The sequence below is a fragment of the Pithys albifrons genome, chromosome Z (genome assembly GCF_047495875.1).
Source record: "Pithys albifrons albifrons isolate INPA30051 chromosome Z, PitAlb_v1, whole genome shotgun sequence".
Lineage (NCBI taxonomy): Eukaryota > Metazoa > Chordata > Aves > Passeriformes > Thamnophilidae > Pithys > Pithys albifrons.
This window is the reverse complement of record NC_092497.1, coordinates 72,918,387-72,931,817: the sequence shown is the minus strand read 5'-3', so window position 1 is coordinate 72,931,817 and position 13,431 is coordinate 72,918,387. Positions and strand designations below refer to the sequence as shown.

Here is a 13,431-nt window from a genome sequence, read left to right as displayed (position 1 = left end):
CTGCCCCCGCCGCGGCAGCCGCAGGCCGAGCCCGCCGCGGGGAGCGGGGTGTGTGTGCCCGCCCGCGGGCAGCGCCGGCGGGTGGGTTCGGTGTGTAAGGGTAAGCGGCCTTCCAAAATGGAGAGGGGACGGATGGCGGGTGACTGACAGGGCGTGGGGCTCGGTGCGAATGTCGGTGTGTATGGGAGAGCGATGGCAGAGAAGCGGTTTTAAAGGAAGGGACTCCCAGGCGGAGTCGCTTGTGCGGATCCATGGTGGCGGGTGTCATATCTGCATTGTTCCGTGAGTGTCGGGAAGGTTGTTAGCTCACCGGTTGCATTTTTTTAATTGTGATTTTTATTTCATGAGGTAAAGTGGGTTAAGGGGCTTGGGCTCAGCTTGTGCACCAGTTTCTATAAAGAAAAGGGAACCGCAGAGGCCCAGATGCACATACTAAGCTGAGAGGTAACCTGAAGTGTGCAGCATGATCACAGGATCTTTAACATCGTCGGAATCCACCCACTGGTCAGGAAATACAGTCTACTGTATCATTTCTCCTTAATTAAAACAGAGATTGTTTTTTTTAGAGCTGCAAGTATGCAGCAGCAGCTTTTATCTAATAGACTTATGTTAAAATAAGCCCTTTTTAATTAAAATACGCCTGCCCGTGTCCAGTGTGATGCACTGTGTCGTGTAATACAGTTTCTGCGTGGGATCTTAGGCCTTGAAATATGTTTGCACCGCTGTCTGGTGTGTGCATGAGGGGATGTTCGAAGTGGATCTGGGATGTTTATGGTGAAGATTTTTATCTTGGGTCATGTATATGGAACTAGTGATTTATACTGGGGGAGTAAACTGCCTTTTCAATGCGTTAAGGCAAGTTGAAAGGAGAAGTTCGAATATGTTTTAGTGCTTCCATGTGCATATGCTGTTTCCTGCAGCTTGTCTTCTGGATATGGAGAAGGGTGTTGGGATCTTTAACTGATGTGGGAGGGGTGTGGTGAATATGGATGCAGCACTTTCAGTAATAACGTTCTGCCTCATTTTGGCCTGATTTTGGTTTATGGCATGTTGTGAGTTTCAAGATTCGCAAAGAAGATAAAATAGCTTGACCTTGTGTAATATGGGTGTTTAAGTGCTTCAGGAGAGGCAGGTCATACATTTCACTTGTTACTTGGGTTCAAATTGTTTCTGTATTTTCTTGAGGTTTTTTGCAGTACTACTAGAGATTTTTCCTAGATTTTCAGAAATGTATGAAATTTACTGAACAAGACCAATGTACATTACCTAGAGTAGAGATTCAGAGATCCACTTCTGCAGTCAGGAATGCAGAGCTTGTACTGCTTTGCAAGGTCCTCCCACTACTAACATGAAGCGTAGAGGTAGGTGGTGGTTGATTAGGATCCAGTTGTGGCATCACTTTGGATGAGGTGGTACTCAATGACTTGGGGAGAACACGGGAGAAGCCAACCCATAAAAAAGGGTTATAGGGAAAACTCTTGAGTGCCTGTAGAAAGGAGGGTTGAATGTTTGGCTGCTCGTAGTTAACAGTACTTGGGTAATAAAACCAGTACAGAAATTGTTACTGTGTGCACATTTTGTCTTTTGTTTGGTCAGCCTCTGTTTGACTGAAACTGCATGTGCATGTTTGGATGTAACATGTAACGATCTTGTCTTGTAAAATGCAGTGCATTGGTGAACCACTCTTGGGGTCTTAGTGTTGGGTAGGGATTCAGTTTTCAATTTCTAAACAAATTTTGGGGAAACTAATTTCATTAGTGGGTTTATTTTAACTGCCTGACAGCATTTATTTTTTGAGTTACCTTAATTGCTTCCCCAGCTTAGGCAATTGCTCAGTTATTAAGTTTGTGTTGTTTGTGTGGGACATTAACATGGTTCTAAGAGTGAAAAAAAATTTTAGAATGAAAATGCATTCCTTAAAAGTGGTAAGGCTGGTAGCACAAAAACATCTGACACTGCTTATTGTCATTTGGGTTTTTGTGTATTGAATACACCTTTCCTGTCCCATTACATCTCTTCCCCCTTTTTTTCAAGTGGCAAAATCACTAGCGTAAACATAGGCAAACATAGGCAAACATGTTTGTTTTGTGGTTTTGATTTTGTTGTGGCTTTTTTTTCAGAACTTCTCAGGCTCACTGTGTAAAGAATTGTGGATCTGAAAAGCCTAAGTGGGATAAGGGCTTTTAAATATGGGACTGAGGAATATTCTTTGGCTTATAGAGTACTAGCACAGGTTAAGCTGAGCCTTGTTAAGTGACTCTGCATGTTCTGCAGACTTGTTACAAGTGCAAAGTAACAGGTATTATTAACTCAAAAGATTGTTTTAAGGCAAAACGAGTGTATCTGTGCCAGGTTGTTTACTTACACTTTAGAATTATATGTATACACATTAAATATATATAAGAAAAAAAGTAACATTTTTTGATCAGGAGAAAGGTTGTTTCTCATTATCTTGTGAAAGATACAATGTTTTCTTGGGGAATTAGTTTGCTCCTGATTGTTACTGTGTGACACACACACAAGGTGCTTGGTAGGCACCTTTTGTGTTTTAATGGTATCTTTTTACTTCCCGTGGAATGAGAGTGTCCAAAATCTGAAGTCATTCATGGAAAACTTTCACGGTGTGCTAAAATTATTTTTAGGTATTAGTTTAAAAATACACATTCTGTGTGATTAAGCATTAAAATACCACTGTTAGGTACTTTATTGTACATCATTGCTTGCTTTTCTGAACAGATCAGAACAGCAGAAAGTTTTTGTTTGATGTTACAATTCTGGAATTCATAAATATGCACTGAAGCATATTACATAGTAGTAGTTCAGCTAGCAGAAGTTGGCTGTAGTGTTTCAAGTCACTCTGAAAAAAATTCAGTCTTCCACTGAGTTTGGTTTTAATCTCCTGTATTTTTCAAACTCCTGGATTTCATTACTGCTGAACAGTTTGTAAAACCCTGTGATTGTTCTCCAGAGCTTAGAGTTGTTAATATCCATCCATTGTTTGCTATTAGCTGTAAAAACACATTGTTTTTGTAATTAGGCAATAAAAAAAAGAGGTGTTTTAATGTTTATATCAGCATATGCTAATGTATGCTCCGTGCTTGTACTTTAAGCATGTAGGTACGTCTTTGTTTTGAAGTGGAAAAGGCTGTATGCTGTAGTTCTATGTATATAATTTTTCCTTGTCCTCCATGGAACTTTTGCATGGTCTCAGAAGGCAGCATTTGAGCCTGCATGACAGAATGTAGCCGTAAAGCATCAGTCCTGGACATCCTCTGCCTGTAGACTCTGTGTGTTGATATTAAACGCTGTTTTCTCAGTGGGAAACGCCTTGAGTATCTAAGAAAATAATCTGCTAGTATTGTGCTAGCTATGCTTACATAAATGCAAAGTCTGGCCAAATGAAGTACTGGAGGTGTGTGTGACAGTGCCGTGCTGGAGCATTTTGGTTGGTGTGATGTCATGTGCAAAGCATGTTTTTTAAGGGGTAGGTGCTTCTTATGTTGCAGGTAGTTGTGTCAGTAAAGAGATTTGCCTGATGTGAGCATTCTGCTCGTCTCTGTGTGTGTTAGCAAAGGAAATGGGTGAGCAGCAAGCCATTTGAATTGGCATGAACAGCAATTAATCTTAGTGAAAAGGTGCTTTTGAACACAAGGTGAATATATGCATTATTTCTTAAAGCTGTGTCAGCAGAATTAAAGGTTTACATGCAGAACTTGGTACTTTCACAAAGACTCGCTGTAGATACGTTGGAGAGGAAGTGAGTCTATGAAGTCAACAATGGCAACCTCTGGTTTTATGTAACTTTTTGTTCAGCTGGAGAAACAAGCAAGCTTCCTTATTTTTCCTGTAAATTGTATTTGTATCAGTCTGCCCTACTCACACTGAACTCTTTCACATAATTTAGGTAATTGATTCAGTACATATTTACAACTGTAAAATGAACAAATATTTAACCTACATCTTGATACATGTTGTAACTAGACTGGTAAATATCTCTTGTATAGTAGAAGCTGTTTCTAAGGAAATACATTTTTTTTTCTATTAGAAAACACAAATCATTATTTGGATGTCTGTGTGATAATGTGAGTAGCATATATTTAGAAAATAATTAGGAGCTTTATTTTTAGTGCATCACAAGAGGATATTTTGTTTGCAGCCATTGAAAAGGGTTTGCTGCTCTTTTATTTTTATTGCTTGAGAAGTGATCCACACCCACTGAAGTTAATAGGAACTAAGGGTCTGAAAAGTCAAAGAACTCAAACTAATTTAATTTTATTTAAATGTCAAAGAGCTGAGTGATCCCAAATTTGTGTGATACACTGAAAAACAATACTGAATGAGTAGAAGATGAAAAAAATATGTGCTGATCACAAAAATCTTTTGAGAATGGGCATTTGAATATGTCATGCAAATTAACAAATAATACTTCTGTTCCTGTCATTCCTTCAAATTAGTCTTTTGGTGTATAGTGGTAACAGCAATTTCACAGGAGAGAGCATTTCCTTGCAATCTCTGCAAAATTAAACCAGGGAGGTGTGAAATCAAGTAAGGTAAACGTGTGATTAACGGTGTCAACTTTGTTGCAGTAATAGAATGCTATGAACACTGAGATCTTTTTCCTTTCCCAGCTGAAAAATATAAGAATCAAGAAAATTTGTTTCTTCTACTTGAATACTGCTATGTATGAACAGCTGTTACTGCAAAATTATTGAAATTCTTCAGCATTCACCTTTTATTCACTCTAATTATCAAACCTGCCAAGAACGAAGTGCAAGAAAGCAAAAGAAAATGAAGGATGTAGCAAAGAGGGAAGCATGCAGCAGGCTTTGAATGTTACTAACTGTGCAAAGAAGTTAGGTGTATCAACACTGGATAGCAAAAGTGTAAGAGATACCACAGTTTTAGAAATTAAATGTTTTTAAAGTTACTGGGAGAGTTCCAGGAACAGCACAAAGATTTTTTCAGGCCAAACTAAAACGTAAAGCTGATCCAGAGACTAAACTGAAGGGTGATTGTCCAAAAATTTGTATCCTTTGTGGGTTTCAAAGGACAAATGGCATGGAATAGTCAAACTAAATTTGCACACTATGTTTAGTGTTTAACTGTACTGTAGAGTTTTATCCCAGTACCCAACACAGATGCATACAGAAAAGCCACAGTTGCCAACAGAAAAGCACTGTTGATTTCATCCTGCATTTAAAAGGTAATGTGGCTACTCCAGAAACAAAACCAAAACTCATGAGGAAGATTTCTCTTTTGCCCCTCCATTAAGGCTGAGTCATTCATAAAACGACTGGTATGAACCATATGGTTTAGATGAGGCCCACTGAGGGGATTCAACTCATCTCTTTGTGAAAAGAGGTTGATGTGCAATATGTGCATTGCTTGAGTAAAACAACAGAACATTAGAAAGTTTATGAAAGTGGAAACACTAGCAATTCAGTAAATTGGAAAGAGAGGCCGTATCACTATTTCTTGAGCACAGCTGAGCTGTGTGTTGATACCTTCATCTGGAAACTGTGCTGCTTGTAATTTAGATTGACCTGCTTGTGTGTGTAAGAAGCATCTGTTAGGAAAGAATAAGGCTGGGCAGTTTTGACTAGAGCCTTAGGCTGGATCTGTTTTTGTCTTAGAGCAAATAAATCAATTAAATGCCTACCCAGGGCTGTGTCCTCACTAGATTATCCATGTCTTCTGTTTTGTGTGTAGGAGAATGTCATGGTAGTCCTTGTTGAAGTATTTTGCGACTCAGTCCCAGCTCTCAAAAGTCTGTTGAAGGAGGATTTGATTTTCCCAAGGAAAACTGTGAAAGGGCTGTGGAAACATCTGAAATACATTATATTCTCTCTTGTACCCCTCCAGTCTTCTCTACTGTGAAGAGATGCACGCAGTTAGGTCTTTAACGCCTTTGAAGTTTGCTGTACAGTACACCTCTAATTTTACTAAGAATGAACAATTGTGAATCAGAAGGGTGTTTTCCCAGATCAGGTTAGCCACCTTCAAGTTAAATCCAAAGGAGAAGCTCAGGTTTCTGTTCAGTAGTACTTGGTGTATCTGGATGTGATAGAAACTCAGCCTGCTAGAGATTCTTTGAGTAAATGGGAGTCAAGATAGAAATTACTAGTCTAGTTATGACAGAGGCATGAAATCAACCTAAAGAAATCCCATTCTTGGTCATAGTTTTATAAACAGTGTAGTGAATATGTCTTAAGTACACTTTTAAATTTTCCATTAGGAAAAAATATTTTAGATTTAATAGTATTTGTTCTTGTGTCACAGAACATACATTACTGCTCGATCTTGTTAGTGTGTGTGTCACTGTATGTGAGCTATATGTTCATTAGCCACTATCATACTGTGTTTCAGTTGTTGGCTAGTTCATTGCTCCACCAGCTGCAAACTCAAAAGACACAAGATAATCTTTGTCCGGAATCTTTGCACTGAATGAGAACATTTCTGAGAGTTAAGGAAACTTGCTTTTATCTCCTTGTTCTGTAAACCCATCACAGGAGAGTTTTTAACTCTTAGAGTCTTCAATGTTAATGTTAATTATCATGCTTGTATTAGAGAATGTTGAAAAATTGCTGAAAGCTATTCCAGCCCACATTTCTGGGTGAAGAGAGTCATCCAGAAAGCCAAACAAGGCTACTGTAGTGTCAACTGCTAACTTAGAAAGCCAGAAAGACTCAAACATAGAAGTTGGAAAAGATGCTGTCATCCTTTGACTTTTAGGAACTGATCACACTTGGAAAACTGAGGATCAAGTACAGAATATATATTTTGCTGATACTGGATTTACAAAGCACTGTTAAGTACCACTTGGTCTCATAGACCAGAGCAGTAAAAGCAATGGAAATTAAATGCTGAAAAATAAAGTCATCATTCATATAGCTTTTATAGATTCTTGCGTAGTCATCCAGGTACACGAAGGGTCTGATGTTTGCCTTTTTGGAGTGTGCTGTCTAAGACAGTATTGAAATGAAACATTTATGTTGGTAGTGAAAACCTTTCAAAGATGTTTGCAGAAAGGAACAATAGAAACAATAAACCAAAAACCACGAACTCGAAATTATTAATTTATAAAGTTTGCTTTAACTCTCTTGGTTCTTTTAGGAGAGAAAATAATGGTATTTACAATAGTCTTACTTCTATTTGTTTTTATAAAGGAAATAATAGTAGCCTGGAAAAAACATCTGGTTGTGCTGGGGAAAAAAGCCCAAAGAATACAGCACATGTTCTTATATCAGTATTGGAATAGCTTTGGTTAAATTGTCCTTTGCTTATTTTAGTTTCCTGTTTGTATATTAGTGGAACCTGAACCTCTGAATTATTCCTAAAACAGTGATAATCTTCATGTTGTTTAATCTCACTTGTCCTGAGACTACCATTTTTTATTTGCTGTTATTATGATGTAAGCAGCTGATCATCATTAAAAATGATGGAATGGTAACTTATCTCAGAGTGCAGGCCACCAACCAGCTGTCTGGCTGACCTTTGAAGACTGATGACCCTGCCCATTACTGAAAGAAAGATTTAGAGATCAAAGTTCATTTATCTCATTACCATTCTTCTAATTCATGAAGACTCTTTTTAAGTGAGTGTTTGGTGGGGGGCCCAGGGGGGTATTTCATTTGGGAAGTTACAGGTGTGGCATGTTGTGGCAAAAGGATTTAGTGTAAATCCCCCATAACAAACACTCGAGAAACTTTTTTTAATCACTTAAATGGAGAAACCTCTTTGGCAATGCTAAAACTCAAGCCAAAACTCATATATAACTTAGCCTTAGTCTTTAGATCTTTAAAGATATGTTGAAACATGTAGAAGATAGGAAGGTGACTATAGAGTCAGCCAACAAGGCTTCGCAAAGGACTAACTGGCTGACTAATCTTGTTGCCTTCTGTGATAGAGTAGCTATGTCAGTGGACAAAGGAAGAGCTAGAGATGGAGGGACACTGATGAATAAAGAGTTGGCTTGATGGCTGCCTCCACAAATTTATGATCAATGACTTAATGCCAGAGTGGAAACAATAATTAATGGTGTTCCTCAAGGAATCATACTGTTTAATATCTTCATTATGACGTAGATAGTGGGATTGAGTTATATCCTCAACAGATTTCTAGGTGACCCCAAACTGAGAGGTGCAGTTGGTACACTTGAGGGAAGGGAAGTGGGGCCATGGGAACATCACAAGGTTCAACAAGGCCAAGTGCAAGGTCCTGGGTGCATTGCCCCTGGGTTGGGGCAGCCCCTGACATCCATACAGAGTGGGGGTTGAATAGATTGAGAGTAGCCCTGTGCAGAAGGACCTGGGGGTAGTGGTGAATGAAAAACTTGACATGAGCTGGCAGTGTGAACTTGCAGCTCAGAAAGCCAGGGGTACCCTGGACTGCATTAAAAGTCTGGCCAGTGCATCAAGGGAGTTGACTCTTCTCTACTTAGACCCCACTTGAAGTACTGCATTTAGCTCTGGGGTTCTCAGCACAAGAAGGATATGGATCTTACAGACTCAGTTCAGAGGAGGGCCACAAAAATGGTCAGAGGGATGAAACGCTTCGCCTATGAAGACAGTCTGAGAGAGTGTGGGTTGTTCAGCCTGGGGAAGAGAAGGTGCCAAGGAGACTTTGGAGCAGCTTTTCAGTATCCAAAAAGGGTATATACGAAAGATGGAGAAAGACCTTTCACCAGGGTCTGTGAGTGACAGGACAAGGGGGAATGGTTTTAAAGTGCAGGAGGGTGGGTTGAGGTTAGATGTTAGGAAAAACTATTTTGCTGTGAGGATGAATGAGTCATTGAAAGAGGCTGCCCAGAGAAGTTGTGGATGCCCATCCCTGGAAATGTACAAGGCCAGGCTGGATGGAACTTCGGGTCTAGTGGGTGGCATAGGTGACCTCTGAAGTTACTGTCCAGTCCCATCTGCTCTGTAATGCTATGATTTGACTCCTTTGGTAAGAGTTAATTTACTGTAATTAAAGATGTTGCATATCTTCCTAACTTGATGGCTGTTATACACAATGCTGTATGTGTAGGGTTTTTTATCCTCTCTGAAAATGCACCTAAACATGCTTCGGTTTTAATTCATGAGAAGAGAATGATGAGAAGAAATGGCATGAAATCTTTCTGTACTGTGTTCAGTTTCCTCTTGGTATCTGTTTATCTCAGCATTGAAATTGCAAATAAATTAAAGGAGGTAATAAACATTTGCTCTGATAGATAAAAAGATGAATTTCATTTAGGTTGACTGTCTGTCCTCGTTTAGAATCTGATTTCATAGAAAGGCAGAACCAACAATTTAGGAGTAAATTTGCTTTCATCTAAATGTAAAATTGAGTATTTTCTACAAACAGAGCAAAGATTCACTGGAATTACTGAATTTCAGTAAACTGACCAACAGCATGTTTCTTAGAATCCCAGAATGGTTTGGACGGGAAAGGATCTTAAAGACCATCTCATTCCAACCCACTTGCATGGACAGGTACACCTTTCTCTAGGCCTGATTGCTCAAAACTCCATCGAGGGTGGTCTTGAATGCTTCCAGGGATGGAGCATCCACAGCTTCTCTGGGCAACTCGTTCGGTGTCTCACCACCCTCACAGTTAGCATTGATTGTATTTGACTTTTAAAGATGGCTTGTCTTACAATCCTTTAAGCTTGAGTTTTAATACCATTGGTGTTGATAGGAGTTCAGCAACATTGTCTAGAAACATTGAACAAATTTGTTCTCTTGGGGTATCTGTACTTAATCCTGGCCATTCTTGCCTCTTACCTGCAAGACAAGAAAATAATGAATTCAGATTCACTGTGGTTTTATTCTGTGTTTGACTGTACAATGGAATAATATGCTACTATTAATTATTAAATCTAGTTAGAGTTAAGAACTAGATTCATGGTAATCTCTAAATTTTTCAGCCTTTGAACTAAAACCAGCTAAACAATGTGAACAGAATTTGCTGATAGCTTAATTGTGGCTGTATTCCCTATGACTAATGCAAACCTGAGGTGTAGCAGTGAAGTATATGTTGCCTCTAAGTTGCTTTCTTGAAGAAATTTATGACACAAGCATTCTCTGGGTAATGACCTGTTTGGCTTTTTTTTTTTTGTAAATTTGCAACTATATTGGTTTTATTAGTGCAATTTTTCATTTGGTTATTCTCAGAAAATACTTCATTTTGATTTACAGACTTTTGTTCTACAGTTTCATGTAGTAAAGTGAGAAGCATAGTATTTAAATATTTATATTATACTTTTTGTCAGTGGAGTTACCATTAAATGTTATAAAAACAGTAAAGCAGTAACAGATAGATGACTCTTGTTGTTGAAAAAGACAAAATATGTTGAGGGTTTTTAACTAATAATTATGCACTTACTATATATGACTTGTCAACCCATTAGGACACATTCTTTTGTCAGAATAGCTTTAAGAAAAAAGGAAAAAAGGCATCATGAATATATTTTGTAATGTCTTTGATTTGGTTTGGGGAGGGGGGGGTGTGTGTCTTTTTTTGAAGGGCTGGTGTGGGATTTTTTTACCAAAATACGTGGTTGTTGCACAAAATGCCAGCAACCTGTCTGATAACCTGTTCATTTATTGTCCAATTTGTTTTCTGACATTAGATGAATACAAGAAATAAAATAGCTGCACTAGTCATGTTTTAAATTCATCATCTTCATGAACATTACCTTTTTATCAGCTTTGAGGATGGAAAGAAAATACTGCAGCATCCCTCTGTGTCTCAGTCTGGATGGTTCCATTGTTGAGTTCTAACTGATCCTCTAGTAATTTTTGTAGCTATTTTTTGGCTCCTTTCCAACTCAATATCATTACTGAAATACAGACCATGAGAACTGAACACTGACATGTGTATACTTTTTGTTACAGGTATAGGAGTACTGCTGGTTGGAATACCACTGTTGAGGTGTGTTTGAGGAGTGCAGCACCTACTGAGCCATGACATTAAACTATTTATGTTTAGATGACAGCTGTAACTTAAATGCTCTTCTAAATAATTGCTTTTTAGAGTGGTTTCATTTATTTTTGACAAGCTTATATTTAACAGTATTTGGATGCACGGGATTTGCCTGTTTCTGTTTTATAAGTTATTCTAATGTACATTTCAGCATCCTATCCTCTTCATTATTTACCAGTTGACTGCTTTTGTGTCACCTACAAGTACTGTCAGTAATAATGTTACAGTTTTACTCTGTCTGGTGGGTAAAGATTTTTAAGTTTCTTACCCTAGTCTTAATATTGCTGGGATCCTGTTTAGAAGTTGAGGACTTCTGCTTGTGAAGTTAACTACTTAATCATTTAAACAATTGTTGCTTAGTGCATGCTGTGTTGGTTTGTTGTACGATCAGTGACTTTAGCAGATGCCTAGTTTCTCAAAACTACTGACTTTGCAGGGCAAACCATCTACATGCGGAAATCACATAGGTCTTGATAAGCAATCTCTTTCCCTCACCTCTTTTCTGCCCGTTGGAATTTTTTGGGTGATACTTCAAGAGTTACAAGTCAGTGTGACATCTTAGCCAGTCCTTCTAAAATGTTGGGTAAGAGATGTCTGGACCCTCTGAGTCGAAGTGTTCTAACTTTAGTAAATCATCTGTAATGTTTGTCTTCAGTGGATGCTCTCTCATTGTCACTTTCATTGCAGTCTTTGCTTTCCTAAGAACAAAATAGAAATATTTGCAAATTATATATGGAGGGTTTATGTGCTAATAAAGTGTTCTACATCAGCAATTTAATGAGACACCAGTGTGGTTTTAAGTGTTTTGTCATTAAAAAGAAAGGGAAGTCTTATGTGAAGCCACAGAGTTCATAATCTGTCTCTTTTTATTAAAAATGCAGGAGTTGATTTTCCAAGTTTTTGTTTTACCTATTTCAGTTTTCTCCTTTTACTTCCCCTCCTATTTAGGCTAGTTCTATTATTTTTCATTTTTCTTTTTTCTTTTTTTTGGTATAATTGTGTCTGTCTAGGCTACTTCATAAAATGTTCTAAAATTGCTTCCAATTGTTCCTCTTTTAAATATAAATCCAGTTATCTACATTTCTAATTCTGTCAGCTCTTGTTAAAGTAGCTCTCATGAGTTGTAAGTCTCATGTACTTACAACGTACCTCTACTACTGGTGTTGAGCTCTTTTGTTTGCATGTAGCAAAAGGTGTACAGTTGTAATCATATGCGCCTGCAGTTACTTTTGACTGTGGTTCTGACACATGCCCTCTTTCTTAAGAGGTGTATCTTTGTGGTGGTTTTCTGGTTTAGAAATCACAATTTTTAAACTTGCAGAAATACCAAAGTAATTTTCTGAAGACCTTTAGCATGAATTACATGGCCCTTGGAGATTATACTTTTCTTTTTCATGGAAGTGTTTAAGGAGCCCCATTTCCTTGTCTGTCATATTAGCTGTGACTTTGTCATCTGCTACAGCCCCAGCTTTTGTGTCAAGTTTTCTCTATTAGAATTTAAACCAAAAATATAAAGATTACTGCCTCTAAGCCAATTCTGAAGTATAAAATAAAGCTTTGACTTGTCAAAATCTTTTCTTCTGTTATAGCTCCTTCTTCAAGTCTACATCTGTATATCTGCAATTCTGTGGGTTTATCACCTAGTTGTCCAAAATGTTTGTACAAACAGTTCAATCTCTCCATTTAATTTGATTATTTGTTTAATTTTTATACAAATTGTTTAGTTTTTATTCAATTTTTCTACTAAGTAAGTACACTCCCCTCCTTGTCCCCACCCTTTACTTTCAGCAGTGCAAGGATACTCTGACCTCTGCCAATCTGCGCTTCAGAATGTTTTCCCTTCTTTTCCATCAATGAAAATTGTCCAAATTCTGCAATTTCGTCTTCCACAGAAGTACAGTCCTCAGCACAGAACATTATAATGTGTTTTTTCACTGTCCAGGAGTTTGCCTCCAGGTTCATCTGTTTTCTTCTAGTTAGAAATACTCAAACTGGATGTCAGGATGATATATATCTGGGGTCTTTGTAGGTATTTGTAATTTGCAATATTTAGAGTAATTAGTCTCGTGGAGTGTACTTCAGGCACATGTACCATTTACTGTAATTATTTCTGTTAAGTGCAGTTGAGCAAGGCCTTTGAGCTATTCTCAGGTACTTGCTTGCATCGAAACAGAGTGCACTCTAATGGCATAACTATCCCCCCTGTCTGCCTGCACCTCAGGGTACCTGCAGGCTTCTCCTGTGTACTGCATGCACAGTGGTCATGGCTTATCCACCTTTGGAGCACTGTGTAATTGTGCAGACTATATGGAAGTGCTTTTGTCTAAGGGTCCATTGCATGGTGAGTGCTGGCAGCAGCTGCTTAGCTTTTCTATGAAATATAAAAACAGCTTCAGGTTGCACCTGGAGGAACACTGGCTCTAAAAGTCTGCTATAAGGAGTTCTGCATCTTCTGCAGGGGGATAG

At 38.3% G+C, this 13,431-nt stretch overlaps 1 protein-coding gene across 1 annotated transcript in view; it reads left to right on the top strand.

The window, feature by feature from the left end:
* The window catches only part of LOC139684564 (guanine nucleotide-binding protein G(q) subunit alpha), a 119,895-nt gene that overhangs the window by 1,196 nt on the left and 105,268 nt on the right, over positions 1 to 13,431 (top strand). The window lies entirely within an intron of this gene.